This window comes from Salvelinus namaycush, unplaced genomic scaffold (assembly GCF_016432855.1).
Source record: "Salvelinus namaycush isolate Seneca unplaced genomic scaffold, SaNama_1.0 Scaffold477, whole genome shotgun sequence".
Lineage (NCBI taxonomy): Eukaryota > Metazoa > Chordata > Actinopteri > Salmoniformes > Salmonidae > Salvelinus > Salvelinus namaycush.
The window spans coordinates 110,621-121,173 of NW_024061172.1; the positions used below are offsets into that span (position 1 = coordinate 110,621).

Below are 10,553 nucleotides of genomic sequence, written 5' to 3' on the forward strand. Positions count from 1 at the left end.
CAGTTCTACGATGTTCATAATCCTAACCGCTATGCTAATGATCCTAAATGCTACTTTAGCTGCTAAAGTTAACCGCAAATGCTAAAGATGCAACAAGCAACCTGGCCTCTGATCAATACACAGTTGTCAATGAGTGGGCAAGTCGTGTAATGAGATACCAATGTACTTTTTGTGTGGGACGTTGCTTGTAGTTACTGTAGTCCGCAGATAGACATTATTGCTACAGGGGGCTGAAGCTGCCTGACAATACCAGTATGCCCTGCTGTTGTGTGCTGTCCCTATGTATTCACTTACCCATCCGAAAGATTGAGCCGAACCTTTGAGCACACAGCAATTACGTGCAACCAGAGGAGATCAAGGAGAGGTGTCCCTTGGCTAGTCCCTCCGCAACAGAGCACTGAGTGAGGCTGAATGAGATGCATTAGTATAAATATACACACCTACTCATTTTTCTTTCTTTTTTACTATTTTATACATTTTAGAATAATAGTGAAGACAATTATGAAATCATGTAGTAACCAAAAAAGGGTTAAACAAATCAGGTGAGGTAGTCACCTGGAATGCATTTCAATTAACAGGTGTGCCTTGTTAAAGGTTAATTTGTGGAATTTCTTTCCTTCATAATGCGTTTGAGACAATCAGTTGTGTTGTGACAAGGTAGGGGTGGTATACAGAAAATAGCCCATAGTATGGCAAGAACTGCTCAAATAAGCAAAGAGAAATGACAGTCCATCATGATTTAAGACATAAAGGTCAGTCAATCCGGAAAATTTCTAAACCTTTGAAAGTTTCTTCAAGTGCAGTCGCAAAAACCATCAAGCGCTATGATGAAACTGGCTCTCATGAGGACTGCCACAGGAAAGGAAGACCCAGAGTTACCTCTGCTGCAGAGGATAGGTTCATTAGAGTTACCAGCCCCAGAAATCAGCAATTCATTGCACATCAGATTGCAGGCCAAATAAATTCTTCACAGAGTTAAATTAACGGACACATCTCAACATCAACTGTTCAGAGGAGACCCACGTGAATCAGGCCTATATGGTCGAATTGCTGCAAAGAAACCACTACTAAAGGACACCAATAAGAAGAAGAGACTTGCTTGGGTCAAGAAACACGAGCAATGGACATTAGACTGGTGGAAATCTGTCTTTTGGTCTGATGAGTCCAAATTTGAGATTTTTGGTTAAAACCGCTGTGTCTTTATGAGACGCAGAGTAGGTGAAGGGATGATCTCCGCATGAAAGGTTCCCACAGTGAAGTATGGGGGAGGTGGTGTGATGGTGTCCAGGTGCTTTGCTGGTGACACTGTCAGAGATTTATTTAGAATTCAAAGCACACTTAACCAGCATGGTGTCGTGTCTTTGGCATCATTAAAATGAAGACTTGTTATTTTATCAAATCAATTCTCTGTAATTATTATTCACGTAAATGTAATTAACTAGGAAGTCGGGGCACCAAGGAAAATATTCAGATGACAAAGTTCTAATTTTCCTAATATAACTTTCAGATATTTTAATATCTGATCAATTGGTCTTCTAATTAATGAATTATTCTTTACTCACGTTAGTCTCATTCCAAACATCGTAAATTGTTGATTATCTGCACTGACCCAGTCTTCACTATGATTCATCCAAACATCAATTGTCTCAATCATTTATTTATTAACTAACTAAATAATCACAGAAATGCACAAACAAACAAAGTAGATATGGTTACAAGGAAATTATACGGGATGTGCCCTAGTGGGCTAAACCGGTATGGCGGCTTGGTAGACAAAGGGACTGAGAAGGGAGCGAAAGACAAAAGACACTACACGGTTGATAATTATAACAATTGAAATGCTAATCCTTTGCACATGAACGCTCACTCATTCGGGAATAATTGCAATCAATATACATATTTACGCTCAGTGTGTCGTCATGAGCTCTGTTGGAATCATCCTTCTTTCTGTTGGAAGTTCATCTGCCCATCTCTCTGCGTCCCTGGAGTCTTTGGTTAGAATAGATACTTTAGAGTAACATTCAGAAATGTTCTTATAGAATAGATGTTTTGTCGGTCTTCGCGTTCAATGGTACAGAATTACTAACTGCAGACTAGTAATTAGTATCAAAGATTTGCTCTTATTCTGTCGGTATCGATAGTCTCAGAGTTTAACCACGTGGTATGGTTAAGAATTCAGCAACGAGGAATCCATGGTCTCTACTCAAACCTTAGCCCTCTTGGTAATCGAGGTAAGTTTGGTCTCTACTCAAACCTTAGCTCCCTCTGTGATCGAGGTACTGGTCTACTTGGAAATTCCCAAGGTGGAGGTTATATCCAGAACCGTAGGAAAGGGGTGTCCCATGATGCCAGATCAATGTCTGTGCTCATGGGGCGGGCCTATGACTTAGTTAAACTCCAAAGGGAATTGGAGTTTCCTTCATTAAACAGTTTAAAATCACATTACATAATTTCATCTTTACTCATTCATTTTATACAACAATTAGATGCAAGCCCCACAACTGAGACTCTTATATAAACAGAGTTCTGGTAATGTGGCTGTATTGTCTCTCATGAGTTTCACAAACATTAAACGAAATGGACCAGTCGTAGCTGGATTCTACCCGACCGTGTACACATTCTCCAAAACATGGACATTGTTCAGTTCTATGATGGAGAAGAGGTTCCTTTGTTCTCCTGTGAAACCTTCTCTCTATACTGTCTGGCGATGAGGAGAGAGACACCTCTAGGAATTTATGACCTGCGATAACAGAGCCTGGGTGTAGGGGGAAGAGAGAGAGTTGGTGAGAGAGAGAGGGGGATGGTGCAGAGAAAGGGGGATCGTACTCACTATCCCCAAAGAGGGCCACGTCATGACAATGGCTACCACAGCATTCTGAAGCGATACACCATCCCATCTGGTTTGCGCTTAGTGGGACTATCATTTGTTTTTCAACAGGTCAATGACCCAAAACCCACCTCCAGGCTATTTGACCAAAAAGGAGAGTGATCGAGTGCTGCATCAGATGACCTGGCCTCCACAGTCACTCGACCTCTACCCAATTGAGATGGTTTGGGATGAGTTGGTCTGCAGTGTGAAGGAAAAGCAGCCAATAAGTGCTCAGCATATGTTGGAACTCCTTAAAGACTATTGGAAAAGCATTCCAGGTGAAGCTGGTTGAGAGAATGCCAAGTGTGTGTTAAGATGTCATCAAGGCAAAGGGTGGCTAATTTGAAGAATATAAAATATATTTTTTATTTGTTTAACCTTTCTAGCGGAGGCGTTCCGCTAGCGACCCATCTCGACAACATCCGGTGAAATTGCAGAGCGCGAAATTCAAATTACAGAAATATTTAACATTCGTGAAAATACAAGTGTTATGCATCAAAATAAAGCTTACCTTCTTGTTAATCCAGCCGCTGTGTCAGATTTTAAAAAGGCTTTACGGTGAAAGCACACCATACGATTATCTGAGGACAGCGCCCCGCATACAAAAGCATGAAAAACATATTTCAACCAGGCAGGTGCGCCACGAAAGTCAGAAATAGCGATATAATATATGCCTTACCTTTGAAGATATTCTTCTGTTGGCACTCAAAGGTCCTAGTTACATCACAAATGGTCCTTTTGTTCAATAAAGTCCTTATTTATATCCATAAAAACTCAGTTTAGCTGGTGCGCATCAGTCAATAATCCACCGGTTTCCCTCCTTCAAAATGCATACAAAAGGAATCCCAAACGTTAACAATAAACTTATCCAAACAAGTCAAACAACGTTTATAATCAAACCTTAGGTACCCTAATACGTAAATAAACGATACAATTTAAGACGGAGAATAGTATGTTCATTACCGGAGATAAATAACAAAGAATGCGCTTCATCCACACGCATGGAAACACTACAGCCAAAATGGGAGCCACTTAGAAAAACTACAACTTCTAGCTAATTTTTCCAAAAACCAGCCTGAAACTCTTTCTAAAGACTGTTGACATCTAGTGGAAGCCCTAGGAACTGCAATATGGGAGGACTTCGCCTCATAATAAACAGCTGAAATTCTATTTTTTTTGGATGGTTTGTCCACTGGGTTTCGCCTGCCATATCAGTTCTGTTATACTCACATACATTATTTTAACAGTTTTAGAAACTTTTGAGTGTTTTCTATCCAAATCTACCAATTATATGCATATCCTAGTTTCTAGGCCTGTAACAGGCAGTATACTTTGGGCACGCTTTTCATCCGGATGTGAAAATACTGCCCCCTACCCCAAAGAGTTAACACTTTTTTGGTTACTACATGATTCCATATGTGTTATTTTATAGTTTTGATGTCTACACTGTTATTCTACAATGTAGAAAATAGGAAAAATAAGGAAAAAACCTTGAATGAGTAGGTGTGTCCAAACTTTTGACTGGTACTATACATTGATTATTTTTTATCTTATGCTACACAATGATATGTAACATTTTCCTAAACTAATCTAGTCTGTCAGTGGTTGGATTTATTGCAACCTTTACTGAGAAGGCTGACTTGCATTCGGAATGTAAATTGTGGGAAATGTAAAATTGCTGGAAATTATTTATCTTAATAAATGGACACCAATAGAGATTGGATGTCACAACCAAGCCACCATAATACGACACATTAAGAAATACGTAAATTAGATTTTACAACTCAAATGGGACCATATAAACCACAAAATAGTGTTGTTTGACAAAATAGAAGTTTAATTAACTCTTGTGATTATACTGTGAGTAAACATTACTCTAAATAATAAACTTTAGAATACTGAACAACAAAGTAACTGAGATATTTTCAATTAATAGTGTACAGAGTGAAATGCAATGACGCAGAGTTAAATATCAACAATAAATTGAGCATATATAACTCTGAAAAAAATGACCAGAGTAGGTTTTACTCTCTTTAGACTGGGACCAAATGTTATCTGTGGCAGAGTTACATTTTCTTCAATAAGAGTTCAATTTACTGTCATTTTTATTGTGCGGCTGTCCGGTACACCAGTATCTATAGGTAGACTTTATCTGTGTGCTTTATCCCTCCAGCTATCCAAGAAATATGGCTCCATCTTTACGGTTCACTTTAGACCCACAAAAGTGGTCATCCTGGCAGGATACAAAGCAAATCATCAGCTGATATCTCAAAGTGCTGTACAGAAACCCAGCCTAAATCCCCAAATAGCAAGCAATACAGGTGTAGAAGCACGGTGGCTAGGAAAAACTCCCTAGAAAGGCCAAAACCTAGGAAGGAACCTAGAGAGGAACCAGGCTATGAGGGGTGGCCAGTCCTCTTCTGGCTGTGCCGGGTGGAGATTATAACAGAACATGGCCAAGATGTTCAAACGTTCATAAATGACCAGCATGGTCAAATAATAATAATCACAGTAGTTGTCGAGGGTGCAACAGGTCAGCACCTCAGGAGTACATGTCAGTTGGCTTTTCATAGCCGATCATTGAGAGTATCTCTACCGCTCCTGCTGTCTCTAGGAAGTTGAAAACAGCAGGTCTGGGACAGGTAGCACGTCCAGTGAACAGGTCAGAGTTCCATAGCCGCAGACAGAACAGTTCAAACTGGAGCAGCAGCACGGCCAGGTGGACTGGGGACAGCAAGGAGTCATCATGCCAGGTAGTCCTGAGGCATGGTCCTAGGGCTCAGGTCTTCCGAGAGAAATAAATAAAGAGAGAATTAGGAGAGAGCATACTTAAATTCACACAGGACACCGGATAAGACAGGAGAAGTACTCCAGATATAACAGACTGACCCTAGCACCCGACACATAAACTACTACAGCATAAATACTGGAGGCTGAGACAGGAGGGGTCAGGAGACACTGTGGCCCCATCCGATGATACTCCCAGACGGGGCCAAACAGGCAGGATATAACCCCACCCACTTTGCCAAAGCACAGCCCCCACACCACTAGAGGGATACCTTCAACCACCAACTTACCATCCTGAGACAAGACCGAGTATAGCCCACAAAGATCTCCGCCACGGCACAACCCAAAGGGGGGCGCCAACCCAGACAGGAAGACTACGTCAGTGACTCAACCCACTCAAGTGACGCACTCCTCCTAGGGATGGCATGGAAGAGCACCAGTAAGCCAGTGACTCAGCCCCTGTAATAGGGTTAGAGGCAGAGAATCCCAGTGGAGAGAGGGGAACCGGCCATGCAGAGACAGCAAGGGCGGTTCGTTGCTCCAGAGCCTTTCCGTTCACCTTCACACTCCTGGGCCAGACTACACTCAATCATATGACCTACTGAAGAGATGAGTCTTCAATAAGGACTTAAAGGTTGAGACCGAGTCTGCGTCTCTCACATGGGTAGGCAGACCATTCCATAAAAATGGAGCTCTATAGGAGAAAGCCCTGCCTCCAGCTGTTTGCTTAGAAATTCTAGGGACAATTAGGAGGCCTGCATCTTGTGACCGTAGCGTATGTGTAGGTATGTACGGCAGGACTAAATCGGAAAGATGGGTAGGAGCAAGCCCATGTAATGCTTTGTAGGTTAGCAGTAAACCTTGAAATCAGCCCTTGCCTTAACAGGAAGCCAGTGTAGGGAGGCTAGCACTGGAGTAATATGAAAACATTTTTTGGTTCTAGTCAGGATTCTAGCAGCCGTATTTAGCACTGAAGTTGATTTAGTGCTTTATCCGGGTAGCCAGAAAGTAGAGCATTGCAGTAGTCTAACCTAGAAGTAACAAAAGCATGGATGAATTTTTCTGCATAATTTTTGGACAGAAAGTTTCTGATTTTTGCAATGTTACGTAGATGGAAAAAAGCTGTCCTTGAAACAGTCTTGATATGTTTGTCAAAAGAGAGATCAGGGTCCAGAGTAACGCCGAGGTCCTTCACAGTTTTATACAAGACGGTCAAGCAGGCGCTGGTCAACCAGGCAGAGGAGTTTGGGGACAGGGGCATGCTTCCTGTGTTCTAAGATTTCACCGGTGGACATGGTAATGTTGGATATGTCAAACTTGTAATCCGGTTAACTGTTGCATTCTACACAATGGTCTGTCTTCAGGCTTATTTAGTGCTGTAACTCCAGCCCCAAATATTTGACAAAGATATTATTCTCTCATAACATGATTAATTCCTGACACCTGCACAATGTCACTTTTCTACAGGTATTCTGTTTGCCAATGGAGACTCATGGAAAGAGATGAGGCGCTTTGCCCTGACAAACCTTGGAGACTTTGGGATGGGCAAGAAAGGGAGTGAGGAGAAAATCTTAGAGGAAATCCCCTACCTGTTTGAAGTGTTGGAAAAACATGAGGGTAAGCGTTTGTAGTTCTGATATCAAAACAAGTCTAAGGGCACTATTCATTCATATGGTGGAAGTTCAGCATTGCAGCATGAATTCAATTTAAAGTCAATGTTCCCACGTTAGCACAAGCAGAGACTGCATTCATGGTAAACAATGCATGTGCAGGAGATGGGGGAGCTGGTGAGGTGAGGGGACTGAAGGAGACTCAACCCTCAGATGTGTGGACGCTTTGTGGACTCGTTCCTTGTCCGAAAGCAGACCCTGGAGGTATGAAGACTTATTATAGTTAAAAACATGTAATGTCTTGGAATTAATAACTAGGAGAGTCCGGTGGTAGCTGTTCTTGTTTACTGAAACATGACCTGTGTTAGTTTGTGTATGTAAGAAATCAGGCAAATGGAGTCTCACTATCAAGAAAACAACCTGGTATTTAGTGTTGCTAACCTGTTTGGTGCTGGTACTGACACCACCGGGACAACCCTGCGCTGGGGTCTGCTGCTAATGGCCAAGTTCCCCCATATACAGGGTAAGGATTGATATAAACACAGAGACTAAACATTAAAGCACTCATGGTGTTACAAGTTGTAAACATTGACAAATGGCCAACTTAAAACTAGATTAGGATGTGTGGGTTAATAAAGGTTAACTAAGGTTTATAACTTCCACTGTAGTAACTCCAACCCCTCCCTCCTATCTGTCTCAGACCGGGTCCAGGAGGAGATCAGCAGGGTTACAGGAAGTCGTCAGCCCTTGGTAGAGGACAAGAAGAACCTGCCCTACACTGATGCAGTGATCCATGAGACCCAGAGACTGGCTAACATTGTACCCATGTCCATCCCTCACACCACCAGCCGAGATGTCACCTTCCAGGAATACTTAATCAAAAAGGTCAGATACATGGCTGTCCAAATCAGATTTTTAAAATAATTTTGCCTGAAATTATTGCAATCCACTCCTTTTTGAGTGTGCACTTCATTTATTAAACAAAGTTTCATTACTTTTACTCTGAATATAAGTGTCCTATGCTTCACTCTCACTGCAGGGGACGTCTGTGATTCCTTTATTGATGTCCATCCTACAGGACAATAGCGAATGGGAGAGCCCCCACTCCTTTAACCCCCCCCACTTTCTGGATGAGCAGTGACGATTCGTCAACAGGGATGCCTTCATGGCCCTTTCTGCAGGTATATCAACTTCATCATTTAGCAAATAATTTCATTGCAAGTAGTAGAGAGATTGTGGTAGCTTCTTGGACAGACTTCATGCTATTTCCTATTTCTTTGGTCTCTCGCATGTCGAGGAGGGTCTGGGCAGGATGGTTTCTTCCTCTTCACCTCCCTCCTGCCTTAGTTTCTCTCCTCCTCCTGGAGTAACAGAGGATGATCTGGACCTCACACCATTACTGGGGTTCACCCTCAAGCCTTCACCTCACCAGCTGTGTGCTGTGAGCCGGGTCTGAGATGAGTCTGGACCAATGTACAGTATATTACACACTGCTTAGAACAACTTCTCTACTTTAGCCAAACAAAGGGCTATGCTGAATTAAAAAAAAAAAAAAAATGGTGTTGTGAATGATCTGTAAGTCACTTTGGACAAAAGCATCTGCTAAATGACATTATTGTATACTGAAGAAATACCTTGCTAGGTACAGTAAATGTGTTTGTACTTTTTGCATCGCAACACTGGCGAGGAAGACGAATCAGATGTTTAAGTCAATTATAGAGAACAAAACATTTCCTACTAATATTTTTTAAATCCTAATAAATAAAATGTGAGTATCTTAAAGCGTGTATATTTGTGATAGTGGATTTTCCCGTAGTGATATCAGTGTAACAGGTTTGTCCAGTTAGGGTAAGGAGGACCAATAGAAGCACTCAACCTTTATTTATGTAGGGACCTTTAGACTGCATAAAACACATCCACGACCTTTTACACAGAGACACAGAGACTGGTGTTATCAGCTGTAAATGTTGTCAAAGGGCCAACCTGAAGCACAGGTTATTGAACCAAGCTAAAGATCATTCTCTCTTCCTGTGTTTGGTTTAGATGTGTTTGTTAACAATTAATGAATTAAAATAAAATGTATCTAGTATTGAACTGAACTGGTGCAACTGAATTCCTGGAAAAGCAAACTGAGCCAAGACTTAACACTAACAAAAACAAAATAGGAATGAAAAAAGATTACAATGGAATTAAAAATAAATAAAGTTGTTAAAATTTGCCTGGGCATCAGAGGCCCATGTTGTCCAAAGGTGGGGAGATGATAACTAATGTTTGGAAACTGTTGTCTGCCTCTGAGTAACTTGCCTGTCCAACCCAAATCTAAGAGCCTGTGTGTAGTTTGAATCAGAGCTATCTGTTGTCTTTGGTACACACTTATAGGGTGGTGTAGGAGGAACCCTGTGACATCAGAAACAAACATATCCTAGCTATTGCATAATCCCCCCCATCAGTTTGTTCCTCATTTGTATTTATTATGGATCCCCACTACTCTTCTAGGGGTCCAGCAAAATGTAGGCAGCAATTCTATTCAGTGTTTTTTTAAAGTTAGGTTTAAATAAAGAGTGCATCATCTCTCCAGATAATAGGTATTGAAAAAGAGCGCCACCATGTGGTGGTTTCCAAAAGGGGTGCCGGTTTCGATTATAGGTGCAACTGTCCCGGTTAGAGAACGCTAATGACCAGTAGGAGACAGGGATACAATCCACACTTTATTACCACACTGAACAGACAGGGGCACACACACACAGCGACAGGAAGAGGACTGATGGAATGGTGAACTGTGGTTTTATGGTATTCAGCCACAAACACCACAATGATGTTAGAGAAAGTCCAGAGTGAAGAATAGTGTCCATGGGTGAGGTCCATAGGTGAGGCCCTCTGTTGATGCAGCCAGAAGGTTTATAAACCAGCTGTTGACTCCTGAAGCTGCAGAAAGAGACTGAGGAGCTCATAGACAGTGTTGGGGGTTCTCCTAGCGCAGGTGGGCACCTAATTGGCTGTCCCCAGTCCGTTGACTTGTTCATGAGAGTTAGACAAGGCAACCATAGCAACCTGTCCTAGAAACAGAGTTGTGAACGGATGGTTTACAACCAATAGGGGGAACGGAGCGTACTGCAGCAGGTAGAGAATCCCAAAGTTTGTCTCTTGTCCCAGGACCAGAGATGGTTTGAGTTATTATACATGATTTTACAGGTATAGTGATCATCATAAACCAATGGTCCCCGTTATCAGACCATACTATAATTTAGTCAAAGATCTGCAGGACGTGCTGTTTAGGCTTGGCAATA

At 41.9% G+C, this 10,553-nt stretch overlaps 1 pseudogene; it reads left to right on the forward strand.

The window, feature by feature from the left end:
* The first annotated feature begins 7,451 nt into the window (after positions 1 to 7,451).
* Positions 7,452 to 8,786, forward strand: LOC120041564 (annotated as a pseudogene).
* Positions 8,787 to 10,553: the final 1,767 nt, after the last annotated feature.